This window comes from Molossus molossus, unplaced genomic scaffold, assembly GCF_014108415.1.
Source record: "Molossus molossus isolate mMolMol1 unplaced genomic scaffold, mMolMol1.p scaffold_m16_p_2, whole genome shotgun sequence".
Taxonomy (NCBI): Eukaryota; Metazoa; Chordata; class Mammalia; order Chiroptera; family Molossidae; genus Molossus; species Molossus molossus.
This window is the reverse complement of record NW_023425355.1, coordinates 3,654,949-3,676,532: the sequence shown is the minus strand read 5'-3', so window position 1 is coordinate 3,676,532 and position 21,584 is coordinate 3,654,949.

The following is a 21,584-nucleotide window of genomic DNA, read 5'->3' as shown; positions in this document are numbered from 1 at the left end:
GTCCTGCCAGCACCTGGAGCCCACCTTTGTAGACCTCTCCATCCTGCCCAAGCCAGTCAGCTCCTTGAAGGCAGGCACTGGCTCAGGGCTAAGAACCCAGCAAGTAGCAGTGACATTCGATTCGATGTTCTTGACCTTGTGCCCACCTGATCTCTCAGAATGCCTTGGATACTTGAGGAGGGTGACTTGATTTTACTCAGTTATGGGTCTACACTTCAGCCATCGCTCACTCCCTGACATGCCTTTTCCTCCACAAGTCCTACGCAACTGGTCGGTCATCTGAGGCCCTGCTTGTCGTGCCAGGCCTGCTACCAGCATGTAACCCTGGAGCCACTCTTCACTTCTCCGGGCCTCCCCGTCTATCTGAGAGGCAGGTGAAGAGTTTAGCCTCTGTGGAGGGATGGCTCATTATAAAAGTGGCGCTTACCTCCCAACATGCTGGAGCAGCTTGGGGAAGAACAGAATCCCTGGCCCCTAGAGCAATACCCCTGCACCCACCCACCACAAACGTGGCTCCAGTGGGAAACTGTCCCTTGTAGTGGTTGTTTGGGACGATGACGTTCAGGGGCAGATGGGACAAGAACCCTAGCCTCGCCATGAGAACTGCATAGTGACACAATTCAGCAAGGACTGTGGCGGGGATTAGAGGTGGGGAGGAGGGTCAGAGGCAGCAGGAGCCCCCTCCATCTCCAGCTTTTGTCTCAGAGTCCTGTGTCCCAGGTTCTCGATTTGTCCACAGTAGAGGGAAAGAAGTGAGACTTGTGGGGGTTGGGGATGGCTTAGCACCGGGAAGAAGTGAAGCTGCAGAGCAAACAGCCCTTCCTCTGCCCTCCCAGGGCCAGGTCAGGCGGGGCACAGGCTGCGCTCCAGACCCAGATGGGGGTACGGAGAGAGCAGCCCCATGGAGGGGGCTCCCAGCATGGCACGCCTGAGCAGCAATCTGGAAGCTATTGGGCCCGTGCGTCTCTGCGATCCAGCGCGAATGCCATGCCCAGTTCATTTCCTCTAAGGAAACACAACCTCAGGGGATAATTAGAGCTTCTTTGCGTACACAATCCCATATTGTTTATCCAACACAAATTAAAAAACGTGGGCCCTGAGAACATGGAGCGAGAGATAAAGGAGACCTCCTCCTCCTCCTCCCCACCCCCTTCCTCCTCCTTCTCCCTCCCAGCTGGATCTCATTACCCTGCCAGGCCAGGCCAAGCCCCAGCCCCAGCGACGCCCCCACCCTGCCGGCTCCTGCTCCTCACACAGCCTTTGTGCGCCCCTAGATCCAGTCTCTCAAAGTCAGGGCCTGGGATCCTTCCTAGCCTTCCCCCCAAGTGTGTCTGCCGATTGCCCTATCGTGAAAGGTGGCTCTAGTGCGGGCTTCTCTGGCCAAAGTGCTTGACAAAGAGTGATCATTTGTCCATGTGTCCCTTCAAGGATCCTCTCACTGAGGAATGCGGGACATGCCAGCCCACAAACACTACTCAGCGCCCAGGAGCCAAGGCAAGGCCGTGCCTTGGGGAGTCCTGGGAAGGACAGGCTGGCTCTCTTGGCCCTGGCCTTGGCCCTAGGTCCTTTCCACTGCCCAGATGCACCCTACCCAGACAACAGGGAGCCCAGTCAGCCTGGCCTGGGGGCCCCTCCACAAAGCCCAGCCCCTCTCCCCCCAGGCCTCAGCCAACAAAGGAGGATTCTCAGCCGGGGCGGCTCAGGGTGGGAGGAAGGAGGGTTGCGGGTGGAAAATAGCTTCAGAACCCAAGGTTGGCCATCTCCATGAAAGCCCTATTATTGCTCGGGTTGCTAAACGTCTTGCTCAGCGTGGCCAATTCAGCTCCCCTCACTTCCCTGTCTCCCCCTAGGAATAGCTCCACATTCCAACACCGCACAGCCAGCCTTTCTCAACATGGGAGGCAGACAAGAAGAGAGGCAGCATGGGCAGGGAGGGGCTGGGAAGGAGGGAAGGCTGCAGAGGGAGAACTCACCTTCCCCAAGCCTTGCTGGCTTACGGCGCAAAGATGGCCCCATGGAAGTCAGGGCATCGTTAGCTCTGACCTCCAGGTTTCTCTTATATCACAGCCTGCTTCCCAGGAGGGGGGCTGCTTGAGCTTTCCTTGGGGCTGCAAAGGTGGCCCCCTATCCCCTGTATGCTAAGCAGTATGGCTTCTCTGCCTCCTAGGACCTGGGGCTGACAAGGACAGGCACTGCTGTTCTGTGCCCCTGACCCCACACACCTCCATCACAGAGAAAGCAAGAAGAATGGAAGGATGAACCAACTCTCTTCTGGGGCCAGGCCCTCCCACCCTCCCACAGGCACGGAGCAGGGAGCTGGCCGGCTGGACAAGTAGGGAGTTTGACTTGAGGTAGAATTTTCTCTGGTTGAAGTGAAGAGGAAGTTGTGTGAGCTGAGAACACATTCCCCGTCTGGTCTGTCCTTTCAGCTCTCCTGGTATTTTTTTTTTTTTTCTTTTGGTTTGTCTCTGAGCTGGAAAGAACATGTGCTTGGCAGATTTTTTATTAACTCTATAGCTCTCTCTTTCTCTCTCTCTCTCTCTGTGTCTCTCTCCTTTTCGCTTGCTTGACAGAATTTAGATTAGACAAAACATGAGCTCATTTCTGCCTGAGAAAGAAAAGAATACCACCCCTCCTCCCCTCCCCCATCTTCTCCTCCTCTTCCTAGCCTCACCCACCTCTGCTGGGGGGGGGCTACAGAGATACCCTCTTTAAGTCAAGGCTTGGGGTGCTTTGGCCCCCACACTGCACCAGCAGCCAGCTTTGGAGAGTACACAGTCCCACAGTCTTGCGATCACAGGTCCTCTGCCTAGAGTCTGGGTGGCAAGGGGGACATACCTGGTGTCCTGAGTGGTAAATAGGAAAGGTGGGCCGCACTGGGGTTGACCAGGCCCCTGGCAGCATCTGTGTCCAGCACCTGGGCAGCAGACCCTAACCCTACCTGGACCTCCCCCTTCCTCACTTTCCTCTTTTCTCACTCCTGTGAGCATTCCTGGACAGCTGTACCATTCCCCATTATCAGGCCAGCTAACCAGCTCTTTACCTCTGAACACTTGCTGGGGTCCCCTCCCAAACTGCTGACCAGATTACTGAGGCCCTTCATTTCTCTCTTCATGGATGTGGGCATGTGGGCTGGCAGCCTAGGGGGCCCATGTGGTGTTGAGATCCCAGCTCGATCATTCACTTGCCAGGACTTGGTGTACTCATTCCCCCTCACTGAACCTCAGTTTCTTCTCTGAGACAGAGATAGTAAGATCTACATTATAAAACTGTCCTGAGGTTTAAATGACACTTAAATCAATGTTGAGCTCCTATAATTGATTAAAAAAAACTAGCAGAATCTGTACATTGTAGATGTGCAATAAATCTCCCCCTTCCCACCCTCTCCTTCCTTTTCTTCTCTCTCTCTCTCTCTCTCTCTCTCTCTGTCTCGCTTTCTCTGCCCATCCCCTCTCTCCCTCAACAGAATACAGGGGTGGAAGGATTGTGCTCAAACATAAGAAAGAACTTTCCAGAAATGCATTTATTAGTATGCAAAGAAATGCCCACTGGCCCTGGCCAGTTTGGCTCAGCGGTTAGAGCGTCGGGCCACAGACCAGAAAGTCCCGGGTTCAGTTCCCGCTAAGGGCACATACCTCGGTTGCAGTTTGTCCCCAGCCCCGGTTGGTGTGTGGATGGCAGCCAGTCGATGTGTTTCTCTCACATCAATGTTTCTCTCTCTCTCTTTCCCCATCTCTCCCTCCTGCTCTATCTGAAATGCAAAAATATTCTCAAGTGAGGATTAAAAATAAGAAATGCCCACTGGACTCTGTAGAATCACCTTCTAGCATATCACAGACAGGATGGCTGGAGCCCTGTCCTGGAGGGTCTGGCGCAGTGGAATGACCCTGGACTGTGGTAGGACAGAGCCCCAGGTCTGGTCACTCACGTCTCAGACCTCCAGTTCCTCATCTATACATCAGAAGAAAAGATTCCCCTCCTGTCACAGCTGTCATGAGGTATCTTCATGAGTTTCCCAGATGAGCTTCCCTTGTCATTCCGCAGCACTGGGGAGGAAGGCGAGTGGGGATTCCTGGGACCTGAAGCTGCTGGGTGCTTGGGCAACAGTCCAACCTTGTGGGGGCCCACAGGCCAGGCTCCAGGACCAATGGACCTGTGTGATCACAGCCATCACTTTCAAATGCCCACCAGCCCGTCCACCAGCCCTCAAGCCATCCCTTAGCCAAGCAGGGCAGTACTGTTCCTCTAATCTGGTTTTATAAAGGAATCCCTCTCTTCCCTTAAACATTTTCATTGCTTGCCTCTGAACCTACTGCCATCCATCTACTGCCGCGCCTTCTCCTATCACCCCTTCTTAGCCTCTGGCTGCAGAGGGTCCCCCACACAGCCTGCAGGGTCTGCGGCATTTGTGTCCCAGATGAGAGGATGAGCCCAGTGCTCGAGGAGTCTGCCCCCTTGACAGTTGGTTCCCTGGATACAGCTGAGGTACATGGGCCTGGAGGCCTGGAATCGCAACGATGCTACGTCCTTGCTCAGTAGGCCTAAGAAGGTTCCAACAATTCTCTTGGCTTCAGTCTCCTCCAACTGTAAAAGAAAGCACCTAGCAGGGCCCTGGGGGAGAAAGCAAGCACCTTGTAAAGGGCTGGGTATGTTTTACTCACGCTCTTCATTTCCGGGGAGGGCAGGTCTCTGGAGCCAGGTCTCCCCTAGGCCGACTCTGCTTGGCTTCTCACCTGGACCCTGCCCCCACAGCCCTGGAGCTCCCCGTTGCCGGGCACAGCGCCACACAGCTCACCTGAGCCACAAACAAGCCCAGCTCCCAAGCTGCTGTCAGCTTTTCGGGGGAAAGATAGGCTTCTCCTATAACAGGAAGGAAGCAAGTTAGACCTGAGACAGCACGGCAACTATGGAGATGGGAGAGAGGGGCCTGAGTGGTATGTGGTGGGACCTTCTGGCCCAAAGATCAAAGGGATGGCCGAATGCTGAAAGCTTCTCTTCGGTTCCTAGATTCTCTCCGGAGAAGGCAGCCCCTCTGTCTGGCCGCCTGTGCCTCAGGGTGGATAGGACAGGGTTGAGGGGTCTCCCTTTGCGGAGCACCTGCTTTGATAGGCTCTATTTGCAAGTACAGGTCTTATCTCTATTTTTAATGGGAAAACTGGGGCACATGCCTGAGTGCCTATGTCATGCCAGGCACTTGTGGATAGAGCCGCAGTAAACAGAGTTGGCATGCTTCTTATCCACGTGGAGCCTCCTGTCCAGACAGTGACAGAAGCAGATTTTGAACTCAGGTCTGTCTGATGACAATGACTGGGCTTATGACCAACATACTAAAATGCTCCATGTTTCAGACAGAGAATATATAAGCCATTCTAGCTGTATGACAGAGGAGGAGGCTGACAGTGACCAAGAGGCTTCTCGGAGCCAGTGCCAGCCCTAAGGATCTGGTGATCTAGGGGAGCAGAAAAATCTGCCTACAACGTGGCAAGGACAAGGACAGGGCTCTCTGGTACAACGAAGTGGCCACATCTGCACGAGCTGGCAAGCCAAATGGGCTGGAACTTCTAAGCTGGCTCTTGAAGGGTACCTAGGAGTTGGCCAAGTTGACAAGGGAAGAAATGGCATTCTACATAGAAGGACGTTTCCTAAGTGCCAGAGCTAGTGCCAGCAGACCCAGGAATGTGAGGGCCCCAGCCTGCTATCCCTGCAGGGAGAAAGATTCTGAAGAGCTGGGGTTCTTATGTCTGTCTTTCTCTTTCCGGGATGTGTGGCCTTAGACAAGGATCAAACCTCTCTGAGCTTCAATCCCTTGATCTGAGTGCTGGGTACCTAGTTAGTGTGGAATGCTGGGTAGCTACTAGTGTTGTTATTGTTATCATTACCTTTAGTAAGACTCTCATCTTGAAATGTACTGGGCTGCAAGCTGCCTCATCCTAACCTGTCCCTGCCTCATCCCCATCCTGTTATATCTGTCCTTTCCCCAAGTTTTCCCACTTACTCTTACTGTACCCCACCTTCAGCTCCGGCTCCTCCCCTGAGCCCCACCCCCTACCACACTCCATCTGTGACAGAGTGGCTTGGCTCTGGATGCAGTCCATAAGGTTGGGCCCTGGCAGGCTCCTGGCAGATTGTAGGGCAGCTAGCACCCTTCTTGCCCATCCATGCCATTTTGAGCATGGCAGGGGGAGGGGTGGCTCAGGGAAAGAAAGATAGAGCAGGAAGATTTTCTTCCTGTCCCAGTCTGGACGGCTTCTGGAGCACAGACTGCATGATGTGGGCTGAGGTCTGTCTCCTCCGTCTGCTTTGTCCACCTCGGACGCAGGGAGGAACGCAGGGAGAGTTATCTGGAATGAGAAGGTGGAGGCGGGAATCCCCCCTCCTGACCACTACCCACCCCAGACCTCCCCTACTGACACCCAAATGCACTACCTCCTGAGCAGCACAGGGTTCACCTTCCTTGGGCTCTCTACATTGTTGAGGCCTGGTCTCCCCCAGCCCAGGGAGAATGGGAGGGGATAGTTAGGAAGGTTGGTGGGGGGTGCGGGGCAGAAGTCCAGCCTGGTTCTGATTTCCCTAGCTAGGGCTGGGAACCAGAGCCTGGTCTGTCTTCAATCCACCCCTCCTTCCCCCGTGCAACATTTCTCTGCTTTCGGGAGCGGCCCATAACCGCAAACACATTTGCTAATGCAGCTAGCCTGCCTGCCCTGGGACAGCTGGCTGGGCCCTGTGCCTGGGGCCAGGCCAGGCAAAGGGCAGGGGGCCTGGCTGGGAAAGGGGCCTGAGGCTCCTCCTCTTCTGCTAAGCTGCCTACACAGCCTTGGCCACTGCCTGTCTGACTCCAGAGCTCCTTGCCACTACGACTCTTTTTAGGGCTGAGACGGGTGTCAAAGAAACTGAGGCATGAGGAGGGAAGAGCTACATGGCTGGCTGCATGCTGTTCAGGCCAAGAAGCGGCAGCTAGACATGGTCTTTGGCCAGGAGACCACCTTGCCTTGCTGGGCTCTAGGGCCAAGCTCTCCCACATAGCCTCTCCCTCAATGGAGCCATCAAAAAATGGGAAATCTAGGGCCCAGGGGAAGCTGAGAGTTTATGGGTTGCCCAGGAAGGCAAGAGCAGAAGGAGGGCAGGACTTCTCCTCTCTGGCATTCTGCAACTTGTGTAGTCACTTCCCTTCTCTGAGCCTCAGTTTCTCCAACCTGTCCTGACTATCTCACAGGCTTGTGATATGGGAATAAATAGGCAAGTGTCTTATAAACTATAAAGTGCCGTGTCCACGAGAATGATTATTCTGCCAGACCACATGCTCTGTGCGGGCAGGAACCATGTCTGAGCTCCCTCTGTATCCCCTGACCTCAACCCTCAGTGCCATTGTGGGCAGATGGCTAGAGGTATGGGCCTGGGGACTGAGAGACACAGGTCAGTCCTAGGTCTTGTCAGCCCAAGTTCCTGCAGCCTCTGAGAATCAAGACTGAGTCCTATAGTCCCTAAATTTTAGAGTTGGAGCTGTGACTGGAGCCCACCCCCAACCAGACGTCAATCACAAGGCCCCAGCCTCACTCGGCTGCCCCCATCCACCTTCCCCCACCTCCTCCCTTCACACACAAGCATGCAGCTCAGCTTCCCCCTGCCAAGACACCCCCACCCAGCCCCACAGCCCGTCTCCAAAGACAGGGCCCTTTCTCTGCCACGTTCCTGGAGGCTTTTCCACTTAACGGGGCCTTGAAATCCATTTGCCGCAGACTGTGAACTTCCTCTTCATGCTCCTGCCCGCTGGCCCTCTTCTAGGCTGACCCCCCCCACCCCCATCCCCACCCTGGCGTCCGCCAGCCCATGGCCCAGCAGCTGTCACCCTGATCTCCCCCTCCCCAGGCCTCTGAGGCCAAGCAGGGGGCACCTGGAGGAGGCACTTGGGGCCCAAGAAGCAGCAGCAGCCTGGGCCAAGGCTGGGAGCTGAGCGCTTGTTCCCTAGGAGTGTCCTTAGCTCCAGCTGAGACACAAAGTCCTGCTTGCCCTTCTCCTAGCTCACTGGAAAAGAAAACCACCTCCTTCAAGACTCTGGGGCCATCAGGGCATTTTTTTCCCAGATCAAGCCTTCATTCCTTATGATTCTTGCTTCTATTGTGGGTGGAGATGCAGGACAGCAGCCTGGTAAACTGTCACACATAGCTGGGAACACAGGCAGCATGGCCTCTAGTCCTAACTTGGCCAGAATCCATGATCTTGGGCCAGTCTGGTCTCTCCTGGGCCTCTGGTTCCCTCCCCAACCCACCCAGGTCTGACCACCTCTTGTTGCTTGAATTAAACTCTGCCCTTTGCTTCCTTACGGTGGTCAATTTCAGGTCCCTGTGCCCTTCTTCTTGGAGTCCAAAAGGCCACAAACTCAATTCCTGACTTGACAAGTACCAGTGAAGCTACAGAAATGGGAGGCAGTTACCATCCACAGATGACCTACTATGGCCAGCTATTGCAAGCCTTCTACTTCATTGTGACATGAATATCTCCATGTTACAGGAACCTGGGTAGTTGGACTCTTCTACCTGAGCTCTCTTCTTGCCCGCCTCTCCATGCCTACACACCTCCAAACCCTGTAATGGAAGGAGGGCCCATTAATCCAAACTTGCTGTGCAGTAGCTATTTGTAGAGCTTCTCATCCTGATCGGGCTTCAAATGATGAGGTCTATGCTGACACATGTGCAGCTTGTGACGCACTCTGACCTGAGGCCCCACCTCAGCTCTATTTCCCAAAAGTTATATTATTCTAAAGCTAAAGCTAGAGGGAAGAAGAAAAGTGTGGTCCAAGGTCAGAGCACTTGGAAGAAGGAAGGACTGCTGTGTGGGCCTCAGGTTACCTGGTAGCCACTATCATATGCCTTCTCTTGTTTAAATACTCATAACAACCCTTTGGGCCAGCAATCATCTTGGCCTTTTTACAGATTGGAAAACTAAGGCACAGAGAGGAAAAGTAACTGGCCAAAGACCAGACCATAAGGAAGTAGCACACTACTTCTTCCACCCCAAATCACACACGTCAGCCTAACCTATCCCCAGCGGGATAAAGGTAGCATCTGCAGGAAAATGCAGGGCCCAGACAAGAGTGACATGAACACAGAGGACCTACATGGCAGGGCCAGGGCTACAGTCCTGTCGGCCCAAGTTTGCTCTTACCTTTGCGGCCTGGAGCTCACTCTTGTGCTGGGCTCTGGGCTTTGCCTGTCTCACTCCCATCTGTCTTTCCCATCCTTCTCCACTCTGGTTCTCAACAATGAATTTGCATGTTACCACCCATTAGCCAGCCTGCCTCATTCCAAATTTCTAGCATTAATACAATCAATGGAGAGGAAACAGGCTCCCATCAGCCACCTGTCGCACCCAGCCAACACCAACTTCCCAGTGCTGTGCCACCCCAAGCCTCTCCTTGCTTGTGGATGACCCCACATGCCATTTGCACATGCACCTCACAATACAAAACAAGTCCTCTACCCACCCAGGAAGCCCTCCCAAAAATTCAATGAAATAAAGGCATATATGTGCATATTTGTTCTTTCAGTGAACATGTATGGGGTACCAAGGAAGTGCCAAGCACTCCTTCAAAGCACTAGAGGTACAGTAATGGACAACACAAAGTGCCTCTTTTCATGGACCTTCAAGTCCGACAGGAGAGATCGATAATAACCTCAGGAGAGGTCGTTATTATACATTAACAAGATAGTCAAAGAGTTGGGCAAGCTCACATCATTGTGATATAGGTTGAGTAGTCAGGGAAGGTCTCAATGAGGAGATAATACTTGGACTGAGACCTGATTGACAAGAAGGAGCCTGATTGACAAGAAGGAGCTAGCCCTGTGAGGAGGTTATAAGCCGAAGTTGGGGAGATTAGAAGGGATCAAATCATGTAAGGTTTATACGTCATGGGGAGGAGTTTGAGTTTTATTCTAAATGTGGTGAGAAGCCAGCCATTAGAGCATTTTAAGCATGTTTAAGGACATGACTGAATTGGTGCTTTAGAATGATAGCTCTGGCTGCTACCAGGAGAATGGACTGTTGAGGGGCAAAAGTGGAAGCACGGGTCCAATGAGAGATGATGATGGTGTAGGCTAGGCTGGCAGCCACAGACAGAAGTGGATATCAAGTAGGTCATTACATAGAACAGTCTGGACTTCAGTGCAGATGTCAGGCTCTTCCCAATAACCACAAATGGATAGTTCCTCCGTATATCCATTTGGACACCTAGGTGGGCATCGCAAATATACCATAGCTACAAAAGAATCTGTGATGTCCCACCAACCCAGACTGTTAGTTGCATAAGCATGGGGTTCAGGGTTAAAGATACAAACCTGGGAGAGTTACTGGCATATGGATGGTATTTAAGCCCTTAGGGCTCAATGAGATCATCTACTGAGAAAGTACAGGTAGAGAAGAAGAGAACACCCCAGATTGTGCTCCAATACTTACAGGAGGAGTCTGCAAAGAACCAGAGAAGGAGTGGTCACTGAAATGAGACTAAAGCCAGCAAGCAGGAGAGTGTGGCTCCAGGAGAGAGAGGGCAGCTATAGCAGATGCTTCTGAGAGTTCCAGAAAGGCAAGGCAGATCATTGGGGTTGGCAATGTGGGTCATTGGTGACTTTGAGGAGAGTAATTTCAGCTGAGATGAAAGTCGATAAGGGCAGAGTGAGAGGTGAGAATGGGCTGTGAGAAAGTCGCAACATTGAGTGTAGAAATACTTTGGTGGAGGTTTCGTTGTAAGAATATAAGCAGAAGAAACGACGTGGAAGCTGGAGGAGTGTGTGAAGAAGGATGAAGAAGCAGGGTCAGTGGATTGGAGACCTAAGTGAGGACACAGCTTTGTTGGAGTCAGTGTACTAGAGGGAATAAGAAGGAAGAATGGGGTGGAGTCAAAGGGTGGGTTGATTGAAGTCAAGACTTGGAAAGTGATGCAGTTAATAGTGATGGGCAGGTCACGGGTATGGCCATGGCAATAGAAGACTGAGATAGGGTGTAGCTCCAGATTGTTGGATGTTAGTGAGGTAGTGTAAGAAGAGAAGCCAGGTGGTGGGTGGGTCACCTGTGTTCATGAAGAAATTGGCAAGTACACTGGCAGGATTAGGGAGTGGTGAGGAGGCAGTTAGCTACCTATTGACATCTCAGTAAATAGAGTGCACCAGCAAAGAAGGTCAAAAGTGACACTGTCGAGGAGGGATAGGGGATGAGGCAGTCTTGGAATGAGCCATAGGGTTCAGTTGTTTTAGAAAAGGTAGAAAAACAAATGATCTTGAAGCAGCCATAAGAAACAATAAAGACATCATTCCCACCTCCCCGTCTAGAAGTATGTGGGGTGTGGGATAAAAATAGAGCCCCCACTCGAGGGCATAAGAATGAAGGAAATGGTTCTAAGAGACTGAGGGTATGGGTAGGGAAACAGTTGTTGATGGTACCAGAAGGCAAAGTGTAAGGGTTTCAGGAGCTTGGAAAGAATGTATGAAGCCCAAATCTAGGCAATGTATAGAGCAATGTATGGATTAGAGTTGGAAAGATGATGGAAGGCTAAAGAGGTCTGGGCTTCTGTGGTAATTAAGGTAAACAAGGATGTGAGTCCTAATGAGATAGCTCAAGGTTTCTTACAGAAAGTGTGGCCATCAGTTCAAGCCATAAAATTTGGGGAGCCTCAGTGATTGACTTCTTGTTGTTGGCTGGAGGTGGAGAAGCCAAAGGTGAACTAAGACCTTTCAGCTATCCAAGGAAACTCTGCAGGCCTCCCATATAGCCTGCAGGGGGCAGTATTTGTGCTGAGGGAGAAGAGGTCAAACCCAAAAGAAGCCAAGTATGTGAAACCAGGTGCCCATGACTACATACTGTCAGGTACACAGTTACATGCACACAGAGACCCTAGCCCCCACACAAAGCATGAGTATGTAAGCAAAATATGATGTATATGCAAACATGTATGTATGCAAGCATGTGCACTTTTACACATACATGCTATGCACACAGGCCCAACACACCACACATGCCCATATTTCCCCGTAGCATCATGTACACACTCACACATGCATGCATGCATGTACGTACACACACACACACACACACACACACACACACACACCAGAGACTGGGCTTTCTTAAGTCTTGCCAAGCCACAGACAGCAGAAAATCAAGCTGAAGTTGAACAATCCAACCCAGAAAAGGGGGAGGAGATGAAGGGCGTGAGAATGAGGTGTATGTTGGGGGAGTCAGGCAGGGGGGAGCAAGGGAGCCAAGTGCTGAAGAAAAAAATCAAGACCGTTTGAAAAAGGGAAAGCCTTCAGACAGAGCAGGAATGCAGGCTGTAATTAGAATCGCTTCAACCGTCTCTAGATTCGAAGAGGATAGGCAAACTGGTTGCACATGCAGCATGGCGATCTCTAGCCTAGATAAGGTCGGGAAAGCATGTGGGCGTGTGCGCGGGCATGCATGCATGCCTGGGAGCCAGCAAGGGCTGCAGAAAATCCACTTGACCACACAGCACTGGGCCTTGGAGAAACCGACATGTGGTGCTCCCTTATTTGCCCCTACAGCCATCTGCCTTAGGCAGGACCCCTCACCCAGCTCAGGGCCAACACACACACACACACACACACACACACACACACACACACACGCACACGATGAGGACACAGTATTGCTGAGTTCAAGTCCCAAGTCAGCCACTGACTGGCATCCTGACCAGGGCCACATCTCCTGCTTTCTCAGGACCTCTGTAGCTTAAAAGGAGATCTTGGGGTCCTTCCAATCTGTCCCAGAAGTGTTGGTTCAGAGCAGCTGGAAGCAGGCAAGGGAAAGAGATTTGTGGGGTGCCTACAAGGAAGAGAGGAGGACTGGGAGGGATGCAAATGTGTCTGGCTGCCCTGGCTGAGGGCAGAGAGGCTGCACTGAGGGAGAACCTTCCCCCGCTGGCTTGACCAGTGTGCTGTAGACACCCTGGGCTGAAGCAGGTCCCAGAGGACAGGCACAGGCGGCGAGGCGGGGCCCAGCAGGCCACAAACATAATCCCTCATATTCCCTCTGGCCTTCCCCTTCCCTTCTTCTCACCTCCCGCCTCCAGGCTTGCTGGGAGGCCTTGGGAGCAGCTGCTCTGGTCGCTAAAAATAGTTCAGCCAGCTTTGGGTGTGAAGGAACCCCTCTTACTTGCCCGGTCCCAGAGGCCTGGCAGGTGGCAGTTGGTGTCTGTGCCCCTCCAAGCCTGAGAGATCAGGTTCTCCTACTCAAGTGTGAGCCCCAGGTGCAGCCTGAGACTCAGGCTCCCCACGCACCGCCTTCTTTGTTCCTCAACACCCCAGGACTCCTCTTTGGAAGTTCACATAGTGGGCGGCTTGGGTCCTGGTGCTCAGAGAATCATCATCATCATCATCATCATCATCATGGCAATAATATCAGTTATAGATAACACATATCGAACAGTTACTATGTCAGGCACTGTGCTCAGGGCTCTGCATATCTAACTCACTGCTCCTCAGCACAATTCCGGGAAGTAGGTGCTATTATCCCCATTGTGCAGGTGAACAAACAAGGCACAGGCTGCTTAAATAAATTACTGAGTTACACAGCTAGTAAGCGGTAGAGTGGAGATGTCAGATTCCTTCACGGAGAGAAACACGCTAATAACAATAAGAGCAAGAATTATATATACCCATCTTCATGTGCAGTGGCCCTCCAACTTATTCAGAGCTACAGGGATAGAGGGTTGTTGGGTCCTTGGTTTGCCTCTCGCTGGCTGTGCAGCTCCAAGCAAGTGCCTTCTCCTTTCTGAGCTTGAACGTCCTCATCTGTGAGACAGAGGTCACGGTCACCGCTGGCTCTCCCGTGAGGCTGAGGGTTCTCTGAGATCATGTGTGAGAATGGGCTCACACGGAGGAATGCACATTGCCCTTGACCCGACCCCCTTCTTAAAGACCTCTGGGGGCTCTTTTGTTCCATTCTCTCCAAAGGCTGGATAGAGACCCCTGAGGTCCTGCAATGGGGCCATTTTCTCCATGAAGTCGGCGCAGTACCCAGGGCCTCCAAGCTTTCCAGGGGCCTATGAAAATGTGCGAGCCCCAAGAAAATTTATTGGCTCTAAAATATGAAAAGAAAACAGCAGAATTGGAATTAATAAATGTTCTATTATGTGTCTACAAAACATAATATAATATTGACCTCATTAATTGTTAAATTTAGTATTCCTAAAAATTTCATTCCATTTGAAAACAATTTGTTGGGTGAGTTTCCTCACTTTGCAAGAATTCCCAAGTATGCACGCTGATTACCAAGAAATCATAGCCAATTGGGAATGAAACAAGTTACTCATAGGCAAATTATTTCAAAAGCGGAATTATAAAAATCCTTTGAAAAATTTATAGCAAAAATTACATTTAATATGGGATGTGGGTGCATTTTCACATATTTGATGTGCTGTAGGGTAAAGCCACTAAAAGGGAGAGCGCCTAGGGCCTGAGAAGGGCTGGGGAGGGCCCTGGGCCTGAGTGGAAGGGGAGAGAGGGCCGGTGAGCGAGGGAATAAAGGCGCCTCTGTGAGAAGAGCGATTTGGGGGAAAGAGTCTATGGGCCATGGTGGGCGCCCACTCCTCTGGTTGTTCCCCTCATCTGAAACAAAACAAAACAAAACAAAACCCTCCTGGGCCACATGCCTGTAGGCGCTGGCAGAATGGCCCTCGCGGAGTAACCCTTTCATGTACTGCCCTCGGCTCTTATCAAAGGCCCTTTCAAGAAGCAGGCGTGCCTGTGTGCCTTTCATAATCAAGAAGAGAAATAAACATTATCTGCCGAAAAGCGAGAAGAAAACAGCCACGTGTAAACGGTGTCTGTTGGGTTGTCAAGCATTGCCCAGGACATTGTCCACTGGGCTGCTCAGTGCCCTCGGGCAAGGGCCCTCACCAGGTATTTCTCTCCCAATTTAGCACCAGCATCAAGCCGGGGTCCCCTGAGGGCCTGTCAGTTTTCTCCTCTCGGGTACCCAGAGCAGCAGAGCGCTCTGCTTCTGGCGGGCTCGCCCTGGGAGGCCGCCTCAACATAGGCAGAGAGCGAGAGGCACACAGGCCACCACTTACATGTACGTGACCTGAGGCAGGTCCCTTCCCGCTGAGCCTTGTGTGCAACACCGTCGCAAGTCACGGGGTTAGTGTGAGGACCACTGAGATAATGAATGTCAAGTGGAAAGAACAGACCTCTGTGCGGTTCAGAACTCAGGACTGAGAGTGGGTTTGCTCTCTACTGCTGAGATCGGATGACTCAGCCCCCCTACCCCAGGATGCCTGCTGCTCTGGATGATCTCTGACACCTGGGCTCTGGGCTGAGCACGTGCCAGCAACCTGACTAGGTAAAGCCTCTCCCTTTTCACATCTGCATGCCCAGGAACCACAGAGGAGCTCAGGGACTGGTGGCAGGGACTCCACTGTGACCCCCAGCTCTCCAGAAGCTAAAATGACTCCGCGTCAACTACTCTGGATGTGGTGCCTACTCTAGCTAGGTACCCAGCCTGGTTTCTTCCTGCTCCTTCTCACCTCTGAGTCTCTGGGCTCCTGCACTAGGCTGGGCACAGGTGTATCTGCTGAACAAGAGGGAACTCAGCATAGGTACAGGGTGCAGGAGGAGAAATAAGAGAGACTCTTCCTCTAGGATTGGTCCTTCCAGCTCTGGGCACTGGGACTCAGAAGATCTGGACTCAAGTCCTTGACCATTTTTACTGCGTGACCTTCCCTTTTCTGTAAGCCCCACTTTTCTCATCAGAAAAATGAAGTTTCTACTCCTTTCCCTGCCACCTGCCAAGGGCTTTTGTAGAGATGAAATGAGGGAACAGTTGGGCAAGTCCACAAGAACTTGAGAGCTGCTGGACCAGTGGGTAATGCCCCATACATGTCTCCGTCCTGGGAGTGCCTCTGGGTTCATTTTTATGATGAGACAGCAAAGGCCTGAGAACATGCAGACAGACCAACTGCACCCACTAACGCCCTGTCTGCTAGACCCTTCCGTTGTGGAGGAAAGCTCATTTGCCTGTTATCATGTGATGACCCACATTTGTGCCCTGCAGTCCAGCTCACAGCATTTGGAGGGCTTTCTGGGCCTTCTCATTCCTTTAACTCCTGCTCCCACCCCACCTTCGAGGCGCCATGAGCCCCATTGGACAGTTAAGAATATGATTAATCGTAATGGTTGCTAGCACTTATCAAGGGCTTACCAAAGCTCTCAGTGTTTTGCATTTCTTAACCAGCTTAATTTTCACGACACAAACAGGTACCATTATTTTCTCCATTTTTGGAGATGAGAAAACTGCAATTCAAAGAGGTGAAATCACTTGCCCAAGCTCACAGGGCTAATACACAGCAAAGGTGTGGCTTGCCCTAGGTAGTCCAGCTTTGGAGTCTGCGCATTGAGCCACTTGTCTACCTGTTAGACAAGACACTGAGACGCTGAGAGAGAAAGTGACTTACCTAAGCTCTCTCTCTCTCTCTCTCTCTCTCTCTCTCTCTCTCTCTCACACACACACACACACACACACAGTGAGTTAGTAGCATTGCCTGAATCCTCTAACTCAGATTATTAGCACTTTCTATAACCTGGACTTTTCCATTACACAGTTATGGTATGTACATGAACACTTAGTGCACTATCTAGAAGGAAGGGGACCCTGCTTGAGGGAAGTCAACCATACATCTTTCTTATGTTTACAATTCAACAAACACTTATCCTCACCCTCTAGGAGACACTCACTCGAATATGCCACTGCAGGATCAGAGGTAATCCAGGAACTGACAATGGCTCTGCAAACAAAGGAAGGAGCCCTTCATTCTTCCACTTGGGCTGGCCTGGGAGGATGCAACGAGCTGGAGAGGTGGGAGTGGGGGGAGGGGTGGCGCGAACAGAGGACGCCTGAGCGAGAGCACTGCCATGGGAAAAGGCCCAGGATCTGGGAGTAGTCAGAGGTCCAAAGCCGCTATAAGACAGTGGAGAAAGGTGCGGCCAAATGGCAAAGGACTTAAATACCAAGGTAAGGAATTGGGACTTGATTTTTGCTGGTGATAGGCAACCCATCCCCTGTGACAGAGAGAAGTCACAGCCATGGGGTCATTCGAGAACAGGCTTGGAGAGTCATGGTAGGTCCCAGCGAGAAAAGACACTGAGAACTCAAGAGGGGCCAATGACTTGGGCAAGGTCACCAGTGAGTTTGTATGACTCAGGCCCTTGTTTGGGTCTCAGAGGACATTAGGGACTTGTATAAGTAGAGGAGGGAGGAAGGGCCACAAGAGCAGGGTCCCAGGGGGAAGAGAGGAAAGGGGCTTGGTTTTGGGCAGCCCCAGTTCCCATCTTTAGGCTGTCAGGTGTGGCTTTCAGTAGGGGGCTCCCTACAGAGGCAGCCAACACCCCAGAATCCTGGGCCAGAGCCCATGTCCCAAAGCCAGGCCATGGGTGTCTTTCCCTCGGTGGAAAGCCCATAGGGAAGGGTTTGTCAGGGGAATGGAGGGGCTGGCTGGGTCTTGCTGGCCAGGCAAGCATCCTGGTTTGAGAGAAGCCAGGCCTAGCTCAGAGAGGGCAGCCATCTCCAGATTGCAGGGAAGCCAATTAGAGCTGGGGCGGGCTGGGGTCCTGGAGGCCTCTGCCCTGGTCCTCCACTCCCACCTGGCAATCATTAGGTTGGCTCGGAGGATCCCTATTAAGAGAGCTAGACTTCTGGGATAGATCAAGGTGAAGGGGAGACTGGCAGAGAGGACCCCTGTGCCCAGACCTCACACCGAGGGCCCCCCACAGCTGCCGGCTCTCTTGGGCATGTCAAAAAGACATTTCAAAGACCTGGCCGGCCCCTTATCAAGCCATATGTGCCCCCTTTCCCCACGTGGTAGGCCATGTGTCCAACTCTCATGGAGAAGAATAGAGCTACGGGCTTGGAGGGGAGGGGCTGCTCCTTAGACCAATGGGCCGATTAGTCCGACAAAATCTACTAGGAGAGTGCTAACATCCAGGACTGGGAATATGGACTCCAGCAGTCCTTGGGGGGATGAGGATAGCATATGCAAGTGCTGAGACCATGCGTCTTCTTCCCCCAACCTCCAGACTCAACTGCCGATTTTCCAAAGCCTCAATGTCCTCATCTGTAAAATGGGTGTAATGTCTTTCTCACAGGACTTTTGTGAAGCTGAAACAAGAGACTGAATATAAAACTCTCAGCACAGTCCCAAGTACAAAGTAAGTACTCAATATGTGCTGCGCCAGCTAACTTCGTTTTTGTCTCTATAGGGGGGGTCCTAACAAAACAGGTGAAAATCTACTGATCCATGATACTCCTAAAGAGTAGAACTTAGAGGTCCCATATCATCTAGTCCCTACCTCCTCCATCCTACTGCTGCAGCAGTGGAGACCCAGAGAGGTTAAGTGACTTATCCAAAACCACACAGCCCATTAGTGGTACAGCTGGGACTACAACCCAGATTGCGTGCATCATAGAACAATGGATTACTGCTTGTCATCCAGCCCTGGCTCAACCCAGCAGCAATGCCCTGTGATTTTCAGCACCCCTACTTCTCAATAGGATGCGACAATGAGGATGCATGATGTGTCCCAGGAGGCTGATGCTGCAGATGAGGGATCCTCGGCTTTCGTTCCAGTCTGCAGCAGCCTGGCCCCAAGCAGTTAGAGAGAGAGAGAGAGAGAGAGAGAGAGAGAGAGAGAGAGAGAGAGAGAGAGAGAGAGGCTTTATTGGAGTACGATATCACATTGCAAGCTCCTATCTCATTTGCTGTTCACTAGTCCCTGGCCCCCCTTCCCTGGCTCTTTCTCGGCCAGATCTGCATGGTTTGCATTATTCCCCTTCCCTCCCACCCCCTCCCCGGATATCTTGGTTCCATATTTTCCACACTAAGGCTCAGTTTACTCCTGGCTGGGATCCGGGCCTGCACCTGGGTTCTAAGAAAAAGCTCTGGGGGCAGCGGCAGGAGGGTGAGTGCGCTGGGTGGCAGAGTGCCACTGCTCATCCCATCTTTCTTTCTGTAGGGACAGGCCACCACTACATTGTCCCTACCCTCTGCCTTTCACCATCACCCTTGAGACAGCAGCAATTCTTTTGCATCATTTGATGTTGGTTGGAAATGAAGATTCCCAGGCCCCACCCAGACCGACGGAATCAGAATCGTTGGGGCACAGCCCAGGAATCTACATTATGACTCACGTTTCATTCATAAAGACTGCCTGACTCTTTGCCTTTAACTCTTTACTGGTGAGAGGTTCATTTTGATAGCTGACCTTGGGCATTCCTATGCCAAGTGCATTTAACAAATGTTCACTGACTGCCCCCCGACACCTTCTTGGTTTCCCTCTTAACTCCCTGGCTCTTCTGTTTCCTTTGCTGGCTCCTCCTTCTCTCCTGTTTCTTGGATACGGAAAGGCCCAGAGCTCAGCCTTTCCTCCTGTTTTTCCACACTACCCAGTCTCCTTGCATGAGCTCATCTTCTCTCAGCTCCAGCTCCTATCTGTGTACTGATAGTCTCCACCACAGGCCTCCAACCCAGCCCTCTCCCCCGAGCCCAGCCCCATCCCTGCCTGAATATCCTGCAGTCCCCTCAAACTCAACAGGACCCGTACTGAGCTCATCTTCTTCACACACCCAGTTCACTTTCTGAAGCACACATCTGATTATGTCATTTAAAAACCTTCTGGGACGTCTCCTTGGCTTACAAGATGAAGTACACAGCTTGGAGCCACAGCACAGGGCCTGGCCTCTAGTTACCTCTCCATCCTGCTCTCTCTCCCAACTCCTCTTCTCAGCCCCTCACTCCTGGCTGCCCTGCTCCAGATCAGTTGAATGACTCACAGTTCTAAAAATGCACCAGGCGCCCCTCACCTCTGGCCCCAGCATATGTTACTCCCACTTCCTGGGACAGAGGAGCATGGTGAACAGGGTGCAAAAGGAACATCTGCCTTCAAGCACTGGTCTACAGGGGATGATGCTGAGATTCTAGTCTTAGTGTCCTTAGCAAGCCTGTGAGGACTCAAGGTGCAAACACATCCCCACAGCACTGTTACCCTAGTGATGGCGTTGCTGGAACACCCGTATCCTCTAGTCTCACCAAGCCTCTAGGAAGCCCCTCCTTACCCTTCCAGTTTGGATTTTTAATAGGATAATGATCATAGATAAGCCTCTCAGAATAGAGCTTGACTCATAGTAGGCCCTCAATACATATTTGTTAAGGATGGTTGAGTGAATGTGTTCCTCTAACTTTCCTCTGTCGATGTGTAATGATCAACAATGTCAAGTCTGCCTCCCACCCAAAGTATGAGCTCCCCAAAGGCAGTGACAACATGTTCATCTATGCATCCCCAACACCCAACAAACACCAGTAGGTGCCCAAAAGATGTTTGATGAATAAGCTTACAGAAGCCCCTCCAGGCCTTGGCACTGCACTGGGTCCTGGTGAAGCGAGTAAAAATGAGAAAGGAGCATTGTGGTCCCTGCTGCAGAGACACTGGGAACACCAGTGGGTGTGCTAAGGCTCGAAGAATGGTCGAGTCTTTTGCTATTTGGAGTAGGGTGAGATGGAGGGGCAGGGGGAAGCCTTCCCAATGGAGGTAACTTTTGACCAGAGCCTTGTTGGATGTGGCAATCTTTGAGTGTTTTCCTTTTACTCTAAAAATTAAGACTTTTTGGCCTGGTAAAGATAAGTGCTGCCCATTCAACATCTTGGTCAATCAAGATAACCCCCCTAACAATAAATGTGATCACCCCTGGTTGACGAATGACCAAGGGGAGGCTGAAAGGAGATAGCAAGGTGGCCCAGGTCATTCACGTAGTGAGTAGCAAAATTGTGGCTTGGTCTCAGATTTCCTTGACTCCAAAATGCAAACATTTAATACCACATTCTCCTGCTTCCAAAGCCATGTACACAGTAGAACGTGGCAAAGATGTTCTCTTCTGAAAATTACCCTTACCTTGTCACCTGGAGAATGTCACTGTTAGTTAGGCATGTAAAAATCCAGGCTTCCTCTCTTGCTGCAGCCCCACCGATGAGAAGCGGCCAAGTGTGAGGATCAAAGCATGCACCTTTGAGCCAGCTCTGCCACTTACTAGCCGTGTGTCACTGAACTAGATGTTGTACCTGTCTGGGCCTCAGTTTTTTCATCTGTAAAATGGCAATGGTAACAATGGCACTGAATTCAGAAAGTTGCTATGAAGATGAAGTTATAAAGCACTTAGAACAGTGCCTGGAATGTAGTAAGTGCTCAATAAATATGCCATTGTCATGTACCCTTTCTACATGAAAATGGAATGCACTATCTATGTAGCTTTTTGTGTTTTTGATCCCTTGGGGTAGGATTTTGTCAGGTGGAGAAGGGTAGTCTAAGGGGTGGGGGAGTGAATGTGAAAGCGTAGAGGTGGGGAAAATAAGTCATGTGTGTTGGGGAAGTTCCGAGACGAACAGTGCAGCTGGAGGAGTAATGGGGCTGGGTCACGAGGGCTTGGAAGGCTCCCCTGACGTGGCGGAGCTGGGAAGTAAGCCTGGGCCTCCGCAAGGCTCCGGCCGGCACTGCCTTATAGCTGTAGAGAGTTCTCAGCCCTCATCCCCTCTGGCA